At 48.5% G+C, this 15,245-nt stretch overlaps 1 protein-coding gene across 1 annotated transcript in view; it reads left to right on the top strand.

Annotated features, from left to right (window-relative positions):
- Positions 1–15,245, top strand: part of bop1 (BOP1 ribosomal biogenesis factor) — a 42,177-nt gene that overhangs the window by 7,483 nt on the left and 19,449 nt on the right.

Consider the following 15,245-nt stretch of genomic DNA (forward strand, 5'->3'; position numbering starts at 1 on the left):
GCAAACTTAGGGGGCTGTTCCTGCTGAATTGTGCTTAGTACAGGGGAATCCCTATGTGCCATAGTTTTATGGTATCTCTCTGTACAGGCTATGAGCAAACTTAGGGGGCTGTTCCTGCTGAATTGTGCTTAGTACAGGGGAATCCGTATATGCCATAGTTTTATGGTATCTCTCTACAGAGAACTAATGCCAAAAAGCTTAGGATAGAAATCCTGTCTCTCAAGTTTTGCATTTACTGTACTAGAGTCAGGTAGAAAACAGCCATGCAGTGCGCTTATTCACCAGCCCTGCAGCGTGGAAACCTATGCCCCTAACAAACCTAGCAACCCATGGTCTCTCGGGACCGGTGTTCAGATAGGCCCAGCAGTGTCAGCAAGGATTGGCCTTAACCAAGCCTGCCCCGTCCCTTTAAAGGAGTGGGTTCACCTTGAGGTTAAGGCTTAGTATGCTATATAATGGTCTATTCTTGGCAACTTTTCAATTGGTCTTCATTTTTTATATTTTTTTTTAATTATTTGTCTTCTCCCCCTCACCCTTTCCAGCTTTCAAATGGGGGTCACTGACCCGGCAGCCAAGAAACTGCCGCTCTGTGAGGCTCCAGTTTTATTGTTAATACTGTTTTTCATATTTATCTTTCTATTTATGCCCTCTTCTATCCATATTCCCCTGTCTCTTTCAAACCACTGGTTGCTCCGTTAAATTGAACCCTAGCAACCAGACAGCTGCTTAAATTCCAAATTGGAGAGCTGCTGAGCTCAATAATTCAAAAACTGCAAATAATAAAAAAACGAAGACCAATTGCAAATTGTCCCAGAATAGCACTCTCTACATCATACTAAAAGTTAGTTTAAAGGTGAACACCCCCTTTAATAGCCCAGCTGATCCCCCTGCTGTCATGGTTTGCTGAAAAAGTTCAGATTTGCAGGCATGACCAATCCCTTTTTGAGCTACAACAATTTCCTGACACCCCCAGTCCCGGGCAATAAGTACAAGATGGCAGCCTGTACATTTGCTTTTGCCATAGAAGGAATTACTTGTAGAGGCCTTGCCCTGTGCCCACTACTTCTTAAGACGTATGGGCACCTTTATATATAATCAGATAGATGCAATGATTTAATGGTTTAGTTCATCTTTGAACAGAAAGGTAAGTAATACAAATGAACAATAATAACATAAATGTAGCCCCACAGAGAAATATTTGGGGGCCGCTGGGGTCAGTGACCCCTGTTTGAAAGCTGGAAAGAGGCTGAAGAGAAAAACAAATAATTCAAAAACTGAAAAAAATAAATAAATTGAAATGAAAATGTTATAGAATGACCTATTCTTAGCAACTTTTCAATGGATCTTCATTATTTATTTTTTTATAGTTTTTTAATTATTTGCCTTCTTCTGGCTCTTTCCAGCTTTCACATGGGGGTCACTGACCCCAGCAGCCAAAACCTATTGCTCTGTAAAGCTCCAGTTTTATTGTTGATTTTTATGACTGACTTTTCAGTCTCTCATTCAAGCCACTTCCTGGTTGCTAAGGTAGTTTGAACCCAAGAAACCAGATAACTGTTAAAATTCCAAACTGGAGAGTTGCTGAACAAGTAGTGAAATACCGGTATGGTACCTGTTATCCGGAGCCCATTATCCAGAAAGTTCTGAATTACGCAAAGGCCGTCTCTTATGGACTCCATTTTAATCAAATAATTAAATTTTAGAAAAATGATTTCCTTTTTCTCTGTAATAATAAAACAGTACCTGTACTTGATCCCAACTAAGATATAATTACCCCTTATTGGGGGCAGAACAGCCCTATTGGGTTTATTTAATGGTTAAATGATTCCCTTTTCTCTGTAATAATAAAACAGTACCTGTACTTGATCCCAACTAAGATATAATTTCCCCTTATTGGGGGCAGAACAGCCCTATTGGGTTTATTTAATGGTTAAATGATTCCCTTTTCTCTGTAATAATAAAACAGTACCTGTACTTGATCCCAACTAAGATATAATTACCCCTTATTGGGGCAGAACAGCCCTATTGGGTTTATTTAATGGTTAAATGATTCCCTTTTCTCTGTAATAATAAAACAGTACCTGTACTTGATCCCAACTAAGATATAATGATGTGAATCTCTTTGGGTAGAAATTTCAGTAGGGCTGAAGGTCACAAAGAAAATGATCATTGGTGTATGCTATAAACCACCCTGTATAGATGTGGATGAGGCCCAGCTATTGTTGCAAATGGAGGAGGCTTCACAACTGGGTCAAGTTGTTATTATGGGGGACTTTAATTATCCGGACATTGACTGGAGTAATGGGGGGGCTAAGTCAGAAACAGCTAGTAGGTTTGTAAATATGCTAAATGACAACTTTTTATTTCAGGGGGTTCAAGAACCCACTAGGAATGACTCTATTTTGGACCTGGTGATTTCTAATAATAATGAACTCATCTCTAACATTTGTGGGGGGGGGGGGGCATTTGGGGAACAGTGATCCCAACATGGTCCCTTTGAGATAATGCTGCAGAGACAGCTCTATAAGGGAGGAACTAAAACGCTCAATTTTAGACGTGCAGACTTTGCCAGTATAAGGGCATCTCTGCAATGTGTCAACTGGGAAAGGCTTTTCATGGGGTTAGGCACAGAAGGAAAATGGAACATCTTTATAACATTGCTTTGTAGGTATACACAACAGTATATTCCCCTTGTAAGCAAGGAGAGGCATCGCAAAGCAAAACCCTTATGGCTGAATAAAAGTGTTTGTGTCGAGGTTGGTAAGAAAAAACCTGCTTTTAGGGCATTCAAGTTAGCTGGGACAGCTGGGGCTTTCATCAGGTACAGGGGGGCAAATAAAGCAGCAAAAAAGCTATCAGGCAGCTAAAATAGAGATGGAAAGGGATATTGCAGCTAGGAGTAAAAAGAATCCAAATTTATTTTTAATTATGTGAACCTTATTATCACGGGGGGGTACGTTGGTTGATGAGAACGGGGAAAAAGCTGAAATTTTGAACTTATTTTTCATCTGTCTATACATCTGAGGAGCCAGATAATGAAGGCTTCCCTTTTAATATACCCAGTTCTAGTAATTTAGCTACTGACGCGTGGGTCACTCGGGAAGAAATTCAAAAGAGACTTGAACATGTAAAGGGAAACAAAGGTCCAGGGCCGGATGGGATTCATCCCAGGGTATTAAATGAGCTGAGCGCTGTGATTGCCAAACCTCTTCACTTAATTTTTCAGGATTCATTGAGGTCTGGCATGGTGCCGAGAGACTGGCGGATTGCTAATGTGGTGCCATTATTTAAAAAGGGATCCCGTTCTCAGCCTGAAAACTATAGGCCTGTTAGTCTGACATCAGTAGTAGGAAAATTTTTTGAAGGGGTAATAAGGGATAGGGTACTTGAATACATTGCAGTTCACAATACTATTAGTTTGTGCCAGCATGGTTTTACGGGTAACAGATCTTGCCAGACTAATTTAGTTGCCTTTTATGAGGAGGTGAGTAGGAACCTTGATGCTGGAATGGCAGTGGATGTCATCTACTTGGACTTTGCTAAAGTGTTTGATACTGTACCTCACAGAAGGTTAATGATCAAATTAAGGAATATTGGCCTAGAACATAATATTTGTAATTGGATAGAGAACTGGCTGAAGGATAGATTACAGAAAGTGGTGGTAAATGGAAAATTTTCTAATTGGGCCAGTGTGGTTAGTGGAGTACCGCAGGGGTCAGTCCTTGGTCCTTTGCTTTTTAACTTGTTTATTAATGCCCTGGGGGGGGGCATAGACAGTACTGTTTCTATTTTTGCTGATGACACAAAATTGTGCAAAACTATAAGTTCCATGCAGGATGTGCCGCTTTGCAGAGAGATTTGACAAAATTAGAAAACTGGGCAGCAAACTGGAAAATGAGGTTCAAAGTTGATAAGTGCAAAGTTATGCATTTTGGTAGGAATAATATAAACGCGAACTATCTACTGAATGGGAGTGAGTTGGGGGGATCCTTAATGGAGAAGGATCTGGGGGTTTTGTAGATCACACGTTGTCTAATTCCAGGCAGTGTCATTCTGTGGCTACTAAAGCAAATAAAGTGCTGTCTTGTATAAACAGGGCATTGACTCAAGGGATGAGACATAATTTTGCCCCTTTATAGGTCCCTGGTAAGGCCTCACCTTGAGTATGGGGGGCAGTAACAGTGAGTATGGGGGGGCAGTAACAGTGAGTATGGGGGGGCAGTGACTGTGAGTGTGGGGGGGCAGTAACAGTGAGTATGGGGGGGCAGTAACAGTGAGTATGGGGGGCAGTAACAGTGAGTATGGGGGGCAGTAACAGTGAGTATGGGGGCAGTAACAGTGAGTGTGGGGGCAGTAACAGTGAGTATGGGGGGCAGTTACAGTGAGTATGGGGGGCAGTAACAGTAAGTATGGGGGGCAGTTACAGTGAGTATGCAGTGCAGTTTTGGGCTCCAGTCCTTAAGAAGGATATTAATGAGCTGGAGAGAGTGCAGAGACTGCAACTAAACTGGTTAAGGGGATGGAAGATTTAAACTATGAGGTGAGACTGTCAGGGTTGGGGTTGTTTTCTCTGGAAAAGAGGCGCTTGCGAGGGGACATGATTACTCTGTACAAGTACATTAGAGGGGATTATAGGCAGTTGGGGGGTTCCTCACGGTGAGGGCAGTGAGGGGGTTGGGGAATGCCCTGCCGGGGGGTGTTGGGTAGGGGGTTCCTCACGGTGAGGGCAGTGAGGGGGTTGGGGAATACCCTGCCGGGGGATGTTGGGTAGGGGGTTCCTCACGGTGAGGGCAGTGAGGTTGGGGAATGCCCCTAGAGATGGGGTAATGGCAGATTCTGTTAATGCCTTAAAGAGGGGCCTGGATGAGTTCTTGAACAATCAGAATATCCAAGGCTATTGTGATACTAATATCTACAGTTAGTACTAGTGGTTGTATATATATAGTTTATGTATGTGAGTGTATAGATTGGTAGGTGTGGGTTAGGTGTGCTGGGTTTACTTGGATGGGTTGAACTTGATGGACACTGGCCTTTTTTTCAACCCTATGTAACTATAATTACCCCTTATTGGGGCAGAACAGCCCTATTGGGTTTATTTAATGGTTAAATGATTCCCTTTTCTCTGTAATAATAAAACAGTACCTGTACTTGATCCCAACTAAGATATAATTACCCCTTATTGGGGCAGAACAGCCCTATTGGGTTTATTCAATATCAAATTATGACTTTGGTTCCCTAAATTTGTCATTGTTAACCTGTTCACATTAAGTCCAAAATCCTTACAGCTGGGAGGTGGGGGCAACCTTTAGGGCTACTGAAACAATAACCTCCATGCATCAGTCTCTTCTCTCAGCCGCCGAGGGTGGTGCCTAGTGAGGGCTGGGCCTGTCCAGGGACTTGTTGTTGTTTTTATCCTGCTCTATCCTTAATGATGTTTGATATCATAGATATAAATAAATAGATTGTACCTATTTTCTCAGTGGATTCAGTGAATCCTTATCTTTGTCAGTGAGTTACACGGTGCTTACAATTTAAAGGGAGTCAAATATTTTACCTGGCTATTTCTTTTTCACAAAGCTTAGTGATAGCTAGAATCTCAGCCATAAAGCAGGGCAGGACTGCTGCTTACAATGGGGGGGATCAGATAGGATCTGTGCCACTGTGACAGAATGCTCTGTTATACAGATAGCTAGAATCTCAGCCATAAAGCAGGGCAGGACTGCTGCTTACAATGGGGGGATCAGATAGGATCTGTGCCACTGTGACAGAATGCTCTGTTATACAGATAGCTAGAATCTCAGCCATAAAGCAGGGCAGGACTGCTGCTTACAATGGGGGGATCAGATAGGATCTGTGCCACTGTGACAGAATGCTCTGTTATACAGATAGCTAGAATCTCAGCTATAAAGCAGGGCAGGACTGCTGCTTACAATGGGGGGATCAGATAGGATCTGTGCCACTGTGACAGAATGCTCTGTTACACAGATAGCTAGAATCTCAGCCATAAAGCAGGGCAGGACTGCTGCTTACAATGGGGGGGATAGGGTCTGTGCCACTGTGACAGAATGCTCTGTTATACAGATAGCTAGAATCTCAGCCATAAAGCAGGGCAGGACTGCTGCTTACAATGGGGGGATCAGATAGGATCTGCGCCACTGTGACAGATTGCTCTGTTATACAGATAGCTAGAATCTCAGCCATAAAGCAGGGCAGGACTGCTGCTTACAATGGGGGGATCAGATAGGATCTGTGCCACTGTGACAGATTGCTCTGTTATACAGATAGCTAGAATCTCAGCCATAAAGCAGGGCAGGACTGCTGCTTACAATGGGGGGATCAGATAGGATCTGTGCCACTGTGACAGAATGCTCTGTTATACAGATAGCTAGAATCTCAGCCATAAAGCAGGGCAGGACTGCTGCTTACAATGGGGGGATCAGATAGGATCTGTGCCACTGTGACAGAATGCTCTGTTATACAGATAGCTAGAATCTCAGCCATAAAGCAGGGCAGGACTGCTGCTTACAATGGGGGGATCAGATAGGATCTGTGCCACTGTGACAGAATGCTCTGTTATACAGATAGCTAGAATCTCAGCCATAAAGCAGGGCAGGACTGCTGCTTACAATGGGGGTATCAGATAGGATCTGTGCCACTGTGACAGAATGCTCTGTTATACAGATAGCTAGAATCTCAGCCATAAAGCAGGGCAGGACTGCTGCTTACAATGGGGGGATCAGATAGGATCTGTGCCACTGTGACAGATTGCTCTGTTATACAGATAGCTAGAATGTCAGCCATAAAGCAGGGCAGGACTGCTGCTTACAATGGGGGGGGATCAGATAGGATCTGTGCCACTGTGACAGAATGCTCTGTTATACAGATAGCTAGAATCTCAGCCATAAAGCAGGGCAGGACTGCTGCTTACAATGGGGGGATCAGATAGGATCTGTGCCACTGTGACAGATTGCTCTGTTATACAGATAGCTAGAATCTCAGCCATAAAGCAGGGCAGGACTGCTGCTTACAATGGGGGGGGGATCAGATAGGATCTGTGCCACTGTGACAGATTGCTCTGTTATACAGATAGCTAGAATCTCAGCCATAAAGCAGGGGCAGGACTGCCTGCTGCTTACAATGGGGGGATCAGATAGGATCTGTGCCACTGTGACAGAATGCTCTGTTATACAGATAGCTAGAATCTCAGCCATAAAGCAGGGCAGGACTGCTGCTTACAATGGGGGGGATCAGATAGGATCTGTGCCACTGTCAGCCATAAAGCGGGCAGGACTGCTGCTTACAATGGGGGGATCAGATAGGATCTGTGCCACTGTGACAGATTGCTCTGTTATACAGATAGCTAGAATCTCAGCCATAAAGCAGGGCAGGACTGCTGCTTACAATGGGGGGGGATCAGATAGGATCTGTGCCACTGTGACAGATTGCTCTGTTATACAGATAGCTTTTGGACCCTGCCGCCATCTGTAATGTTTTTAGTGGCAGAATAATGGACAGTTTTACTATAAGAAGGAGTGCAACCTATTCCTTGTTTTCTTGCAATTTATGATGCAAATACAAAAATGAATAAGGTCTTTGAAATGTAGATTTTTCCGCCTTTCCTTAGGGGATATTGATGCTGTGTTTGTACGTTTGGGTCTCGTTTGGACCTTATGGTACTTGGGTTGGCAGTTCTGTGGGACTTGGGTTGTTACCCCAGGTTCTGCCCTGTGGAGGGGGGGGTATTTGTGGGGAAGGTTTGGCAGAATTTGGGGTTTAGTTGCAGGAGTCTCTCTTGCCTCTCCCCCCTGTCCCCTATTAGGAGAAGCATTTAGTGAGCACAAAATGAGTTTTGCAGCTGCTCCAGGTAATGAATGAGACTCTGGGCAGTCGGAACTGCCCGCGCCCCCCCCCCCTGTAACACACACGCTCTCCCCCGCACCCCTCCTTCCCCCAGTGTCTGACCCTGGCCCCAGAGAGAGAGGGGGGGGAGCGGTTCAGTAGCTGCTCGTTGTGCGGTGCCCCCCCTGTACTTGGCAGCCTCTTCCATCCCACCACCCCCCTTTGTGCTCCTTATAAAATTGGATGGGATTCTGGCCTGACACTGCTTCGGCCTCTTCAATTTTTTAACTCTTGCATGACCATTGGCATTGCTGTCAGGCTTGCCCCCAGCTAGTCAGGTGGGGCTTTGCCTCCCTCCATCCGGCTACTGAGCACAGGCCTGTGTGTAATCCCTTCTGTGTGTGACTTCTCTCTACTTAATGTATTAACCCCCTGTAAGACCAGTATTTACATCTCTAATACCACCCGCCCTCTGCTGTCTGGCTAATGTGCCCCCATAATCCCAGCATTCCCTGCTATAGTCCCTCCCACTCACTGCCATATCACTGTTGTGCCCCCATAATCCCAGCATTCCCTGCTATAGTCCCTCCCACTCACTGCCATATCACTGTTGTGCCCCCATAATCCCAGCATTCCCTACTATAGTCCCTCCCACTCACTGCCATATCACTGTTGTGCCCCTATAATCCCAGCATTCCCTACTATAGTCCCTCCCACTCACTGCCATATCACTGTTGTGCCCCCATAATCCCAGCATTCCCTACTATAGTCCCTCCCACTCACTGCCATATCACTGTTGTACCCCCATAATCCCAGCATTCCCTACTATAGTCCCTCCCACTCACTGCCATATCACTGTTGTACCCCCATAATCCCAGCATTCCCTACTATAGTCCCTCCCACTCACTGCCATATCACTGTTGTACCCCCATAATCCCAGCATTCCCTACTATAGTCCCTCCCACTCACTGCCATATCACTGTTGTGCCCCCATAATCCCAGCATTCCCTACTATAGTCCCTCCCACTCACTGCCATATCACTGTTGTGCCCCCATAATCCCAGCATTCCCTGCTATAGCCCCGCCCACTCACTGCCATATCACTGTTGTACCTCCTATAATCCCAGCATTCCCTGCTATAGTCCCTCCCACTCACTGCCATATCACTGTTGTGCCCCCATAATCCCAGCATTCCCTGCTATAGCCCCGCCCACTCACTGCCATATCACTGTTGTGCCCCCATAATCCCAGCATTCCCTGCTATAGTCCCTCCCACTCGCTGCCATATCACTGTTGTACCCCTATAATCCCAGCATTCCCTACTATAGTCCCTCCCACACACTGCCATATCACTGTTGTACCCCCATAATCCCAGCATTCCCAACTATAGTCCCTCCCACTCACTGCCATATCACTGTTGTGCCCCCATAATCCCAGCATTCCCTACTATAGTCCCTCCCACTCACTGCCATATCACTGTTGTGCCCCCATAATCCCAGCATTCCCTACTATAGTCCCTCCCACTCACTGCCATATCACTGTTGTACCCCCATAATCCCAGCATTCTCTACTATAGTCCCTCCCACTCACTGCCATATCACTGTTGTGCCCCCATAATCCCAGCATTCCCTGCTATAGTCCCTCCCACTCACTGCCATATCACTGTTGTGCCCCCATAATCCCAGCATTCCCTGCTATAGTCCCTCCCACTCACTGCCATATCACTGTTGTGCCCCCATAATCCCAGCATTCCCTGCTATAGTCCCTCCCACTCACTGCCATATCACTGTTGTACCCCCATAATCCCAGCATTCTTTACTATAGTCCCTCCCACTCACTGCCATATCACTGTTGTGCCCCCATAATCCCAGCATTCCCTGCTATAGCCCCGCCCACTCACTGCCATATCACTGTTGTGCCCCCATAATCCCAGCATTCCCTGCTATAGTCCCTCCCACTCACTGCCATATCACCATTATTTTTAAAGGGCCAGTAACACCAGAGAGTAAAATATTCTATATGCAGTTGCTGGGCAGTCAGACATTTCTGTGTTATATGGAAGTAGCCCCTCCCTGATGCCAGTGGCCCGTGGCGCCCGTGTATGAATGGTTACTGTATGGGGCTGCGGAAGCCAAGACATTTGTGGCCGGTTGGGGATGCTGGGAGACTCCCAAGTGTCCCTTGGCCCCCGGCGCCTACTGGTGCCGGCTCTTTAAATGAGCGGTAACGTTAGACAAGTGCAGAGCTGCAGTAAGGTCCAGCTGGCCTCATGGTGCAGGTATTTGGGCATCGGCCCTGCCAAACCCACTCCCTCTGGCACCGCGGCACAATGAGCTCACCGCTCTATTCTGGGCTGCACACCCTGTGCGCTCACACTCACTGCTGGGATTGGGCCTCCTGCGAGGGGGTCGCTGGTACCGGGATCCTATGGGGGCCCAGCGCCGAGCTGTATGTAGGGGCCCGGGCTGGCAGTCTGTACTGGCACATTCCGGAGCGGCTGCCAGGCGGGGCCTGTGGGTGGCAGTTACTCTCCTGAGCATATTTGCCAGGGCTGTTGGTACCCGGGCACAGCAGTCTCACACCGTATCTTGCATAGACTGGCACATATATGTGCGTGTACCCAGCGAGACTCCTCCCTCTCCAGTTATACAGAAGCTTTGTGCAAGTTGCAGTTGTACATTGCAGCTCAGTAGGGCTCACTGGGAATGTGGCGCCTCCTGTCTGTGGCACCTTACAGCCCCCCTGGCATTCCCAGTACCCAGAGGCACAAACAGCCCCCCCCAGCCCAATAAATAGTGACTGTCTGTGGCACCTTACAGCCCCCCTGGCATTCCCAGTACCCAGAGGCACAAACAGCCCCCCCCAGCCCAATAAATAGTGACTGTCTGTGGCACCTTACAGCCCCCCCGGCATTCCCAGTACCCAGAGGCACAAACAGCCCCCCCCAGCCCAATAAATAGTGACTGTCTGTGGCACCTTACAGCCCCCCCGGCATTCCCAGTACCCAGAGGCACAAACAGCCCCCCCCAGCCCAATAAATAGTGACTGTCTGTGGCACCTTACAGCCCCCCCTGGCATTCCCAGTACCCAGAGGCACAAACAGCCCCCCCCCAGCCCAATAAATAGTGACTGTTTGTGGCACCTTACAGCTGCCGTGGCTGCCAGTCTGGGCTTGTGGTATGTACTGGTGGCACAGGGCCGTGGGGCTGGGTCACTATATAGTGCAAGGGGCTGATGGTGCGTGGCACTGGCACAGACAGTACTTTGCCTCTGTGGGACGGAGGGAGGGGGGGCTAAACAGCGCAGTGCACCTGCTCATATCCTGGTAGCACAGACATTCACACTGTCTGGGTTCAGGAACTATCCTACTGCTGCCCCCCTTCTGCACCCCCCCACCAGGACTGTATCCCAAGGATTAGATCACGAATTTCCCCTGTCCCTTATCGGGGGCAGAAATTCCAGACACCTATAAAATCACTTCCTTCATGTGTAAACAGTCCTGCACCGCTGGGGCCACCCTGTAACCCCTTCCCTGCCATGGCCTTGTGCCTGTAGTAACCCCTTCCCTGCTGTAACCTTGGGTGCCTGTCTGTAACCCCTTCCCTGCTGTGACCTTGGGTGCCTGTCTGTAACCCCTTCCCTGCTGTGATCTTGGGTGCCTGTCTGTAACCCCTTCCCTGCTGTGACCTTGTGTCCCTGTATAGAGGCCACCCTGTAACCCCTTACCTGCCATATCCATGTGAATCTATTTGCATATAAACAAACAATTCTGCAATTTCTCCCTCGGCATGAAAGGGGTTAAAGAGTCACCTGCAGCGGGGGCGGCAGTCTTGTACTTTTGGGGGGGGGCTGGGGGGGGGGAGGTAAGCCGGCTCCTTGTAAAGTGATCCTAGGGCTCAGGAAGAAGGGAAGTGGGGGGAGAAGTTATTGTCCCATGGGGAAGGGGGGAGATGAGGAGAGAGTGAAGTGTTCCAGAGGTGAGCTGGCTTCCTCCCGCCCCAGACAGACACCAGGGACCCCCACAGCCCCCACCTGCTCCCCCCTCACAGCTGGAGCAGTTTAACTCTACTGGAAGTTCCAGCATCATTGGGAAATACAGACGGCACTCACTCACTTTCCCTGGCACTGACCCCGCGTATCTGTCAGCATAGGCACCCATAGTACTTCTCTGTGGCCCCCTGAAATGGGGGGGACGGGTGCAATATCTTGCAGCTTCCTTCTGTCTTCCTTATCTTCTGTTAGTGGGGGCTTGGCCCTGTGCCTGGGCATTAGTGGAACCCTAGGTCTGCCATATGCCATCCTTAGACCTGGGGCACACGGGCTGCCTTAGTGGCACTTTAGATCTGAGGCACACGGGCTGCCTTAGTGGCACTTTAGACCTGGGGCACACGGGCTGCCTTAGTGGCACTTTAGAACTGGGGCACACCGGGGGCCTTAGTGGCACTTTAGACCTGGGGCACACCGGGGGCCTTAGTGGCACTTTAGACCTGGGGCACACCGGGGGCCTTAGTGGCACTTTAGACCGGGGGCCTTAGTGGCACTTTAGACCTGGGGCACACCGGGGGCCTTAGTGGCACTTTAGACTGAGGGCCTTACTGGCACTTTAGACCTGGGGCACACCGGGGGCCTTAGTGGCACTTTAGACCTGGGGCACACCAGCTGCCTTAGTGGCACTTTAGACCTGGGGCACACAGGCTGCCTTAGTGGCACTTTAGACCTGGGGCACACCGGCTGCCTTAGTGGCACTTTAGACCTGGTGCACACCGGGGGCCTTAGTGGCACTTTAGACTGAGGGCCTTACTGGCACTTTAGACCTGGGGCACACTGGGGGCCTTAGTGGCACGTTAGACCTGGGGCACACCAGCTGCCTTAGTGGCACTTTAAACCTGGGGCACACTGGCTGCCTTAGTGGCACTTTAGACCTGGGGCACACCGGCTGCCTTAGTGGCACTTTAAACCTGGGGCACACCGGCTGCCTTAGTGGCACTTTAGACCTGGGGCACACTGGCTGCCTTAGTGGCACTTTAGACCTGGGGCACACCGGCTGCCTTAGTGGCACTTTAGATCTGGGGCACACCGGCTGCCTTAGTGGCACTTTAGACCTGGGGCACACCGGCTGCCTTAGTGGCACTTTAGATCTGGGGCACACCGGCTGCCTTAGTGGCACTTTAGACCTGGGGCACACCGGCTGCCTTAGTGGCACTTTAGACCTGGGGCACACCGGCTGCCTTAGTGGCACTTTAGACCTGGGGCACACTGGCTGCCTTAGTGGCACTTTAGACCTGGGGCACACCGGGGGCCTTAGTGGCACTTTAGACCTGGGGCACACGGGCTGCCTTAGTGGCACTTTAGACCTGGGGCACACCGGGGGCCTTAGTGGCACTTTAGACTGAGGGCCTTACTGGCACTTTAGACCTGGGGCACACCGGGGGCCTTACTGGATTCCTGGGCCTGTGGAACATTAGTGAAGGCTCGGGCCTGTATCTCACTTGGTAGCCTTAGGCCTGGGTGAGCTCGGTGGCAGCCAGAAGGTGGGCATTGCCAGGGGGAGGGTTCTGCCTGCTGTGGGGCCGTTACTGCTGCTTTGGGCATTTTCCTGCCACGTCTGTTCCCGATTCATCATCGAATCAGGTTCCCAGCATCCCTATTAGCGGGGGGTACGTGTGCCGCACAAATGGCACCGCTCACATACAATTATGATATTTTCCTGAGTCATTGGGCCTCGGTAGCGCTGGTCACTGACAGATTCCTGCACTAATTTGGGAATATATTTTGGGTACAGACAAATATTTACTTTTCCTGTCCTGGGCTCCGGACATTGGTGGGACCGACTGGACCAAAATAAACTCTAACGCAGCCGTAATTCTTTTCCAAATATTGAGTTTAATAGTCAGTTTCGTAGTGTCTGCATGGAACCGAGACCTCAAGCTCCCAGAATCCTCTGCTAACCATTCCCAGAACCTGCTTAGACCAGATTGGGGCAGTTGGGGGAACCCAGCGGCTGGCTATGTAGTATGGGCAAACCGTTACATACATGGTACATACAAGTGGGGCTATCACTGTATCATCTGAGCTTAGAGGTGCGTCACCCTACAGTGAGTGAGGAAACTCCTGCTCTGCACCCCCAAACTAGCTGACCTTCTTGTGCCCAACCCGCATTGTGTCGTATTAATAATCCCCCATTTGTGCCCAAACCACGTTGCATCATATTAATAATCCCCCATTTGTGCCCAATGTTGCGTCCTATAAATAATCCCCCATTTGTGCCCAAACAATGTTGTCTTATTAATGATCCCTCATTTGTGCCCAAACTGTGTTGAGTCGTATTAATGATCCCCCATTTGTGCCCAAACCTTGTTGCGTCTTATTAATAATCCCCCATTTGTGCCCAAACCGTGTTGCGTCTTATTAATAATCGCCTATTTGTGCCCAAACCGTGTTGCGTCTTATTAATAATCCCCCATTTGTGCCCAAACCGTGTTGCGTCTTATTAATAATCCCCCATTTGTGCCCAAACCGTGTTGCGTCTTATTAATAATCCCCCATTTGTGCCCAAACTGTGTTGCGTCTTATTAATAATCCCCCATTTGTGCCCAAACGGCGTTGCGTCTTATTAATAATCCCCCATTTGTGCCCAAACCGTGTTGCGTCTTATTAATAATCCCCCATTTGTGCCCAAACTGTGTTGCGTCTTATTAATAATCCCCCATTTGTGCCCAAACTGTGTTGCGTCTTATTAATAATCCCCCATTTGTGCCCAAACCGTGTTGCGTCTTATTAATAATCGCCTATTTGTGCCCAAACCGTGTTGCGTCTTAATAATCCCCCATTTGTGCCCAAACCGTGTTGCGTCTTATTAATAATCCCCCATTTGTGCCCAAACCGTCTTGCGTCTTATTAATAATCCCCCATTTGTGCCCAAACCGTCTTGCGTCTTATTAATAATCCCCCATTTGTGCCCAAACCGTCTTGCGTCTTATTAATAATCCCCCATTTGTGCCCAAACCGTGTTGCGTCTTATTAATAATCCCCCATTTGTGCCCAAACTGTGTTGCGTCTTATTAATAATCCCCCATTTGTGCCCAAACCGTGTTGCGTCTTATTAATAATCCCCCATTTGTGCCCAAACTGTGTTGCGTCTTATTAATAATCCCCCATTTGTGCCCAAACTGTGTTGCGTCTTATTAATAATCCCCCATTTGTGCCCAAACCGTGTTGCGTCTTATTAATAATCCCCCATTTGTGCCCAAACCGTGTTGCGTCTTATTAATAATCCCCCATTTGTGCCCAAACCGTGTTGCGTCTTATTAATAATCCCCCATTTGTGCCCAAACTGTGTTGCGTCTTATTAATAATCCCCCATTTGTGCCCAAACTGTGTTGCGTCCCATTAATAGTCCCCCATTT

The sequence above is a fragment of the Xenopus tropicalis genome, chromosome 6 (genome assembly GCF_000004195.4).
Source record: "Xenopus tropicalis strain Nigerian chromosome 6, UCB_Xtro_10.0, whole genome shotgun sequence".
In the NCBI taxonomy this organism is placed as follows: Eukaryota; Metazoa; Chordata; class Amphibia; order Anura; family Pipidae; genus Xenopus; species Xenopus tropicalis.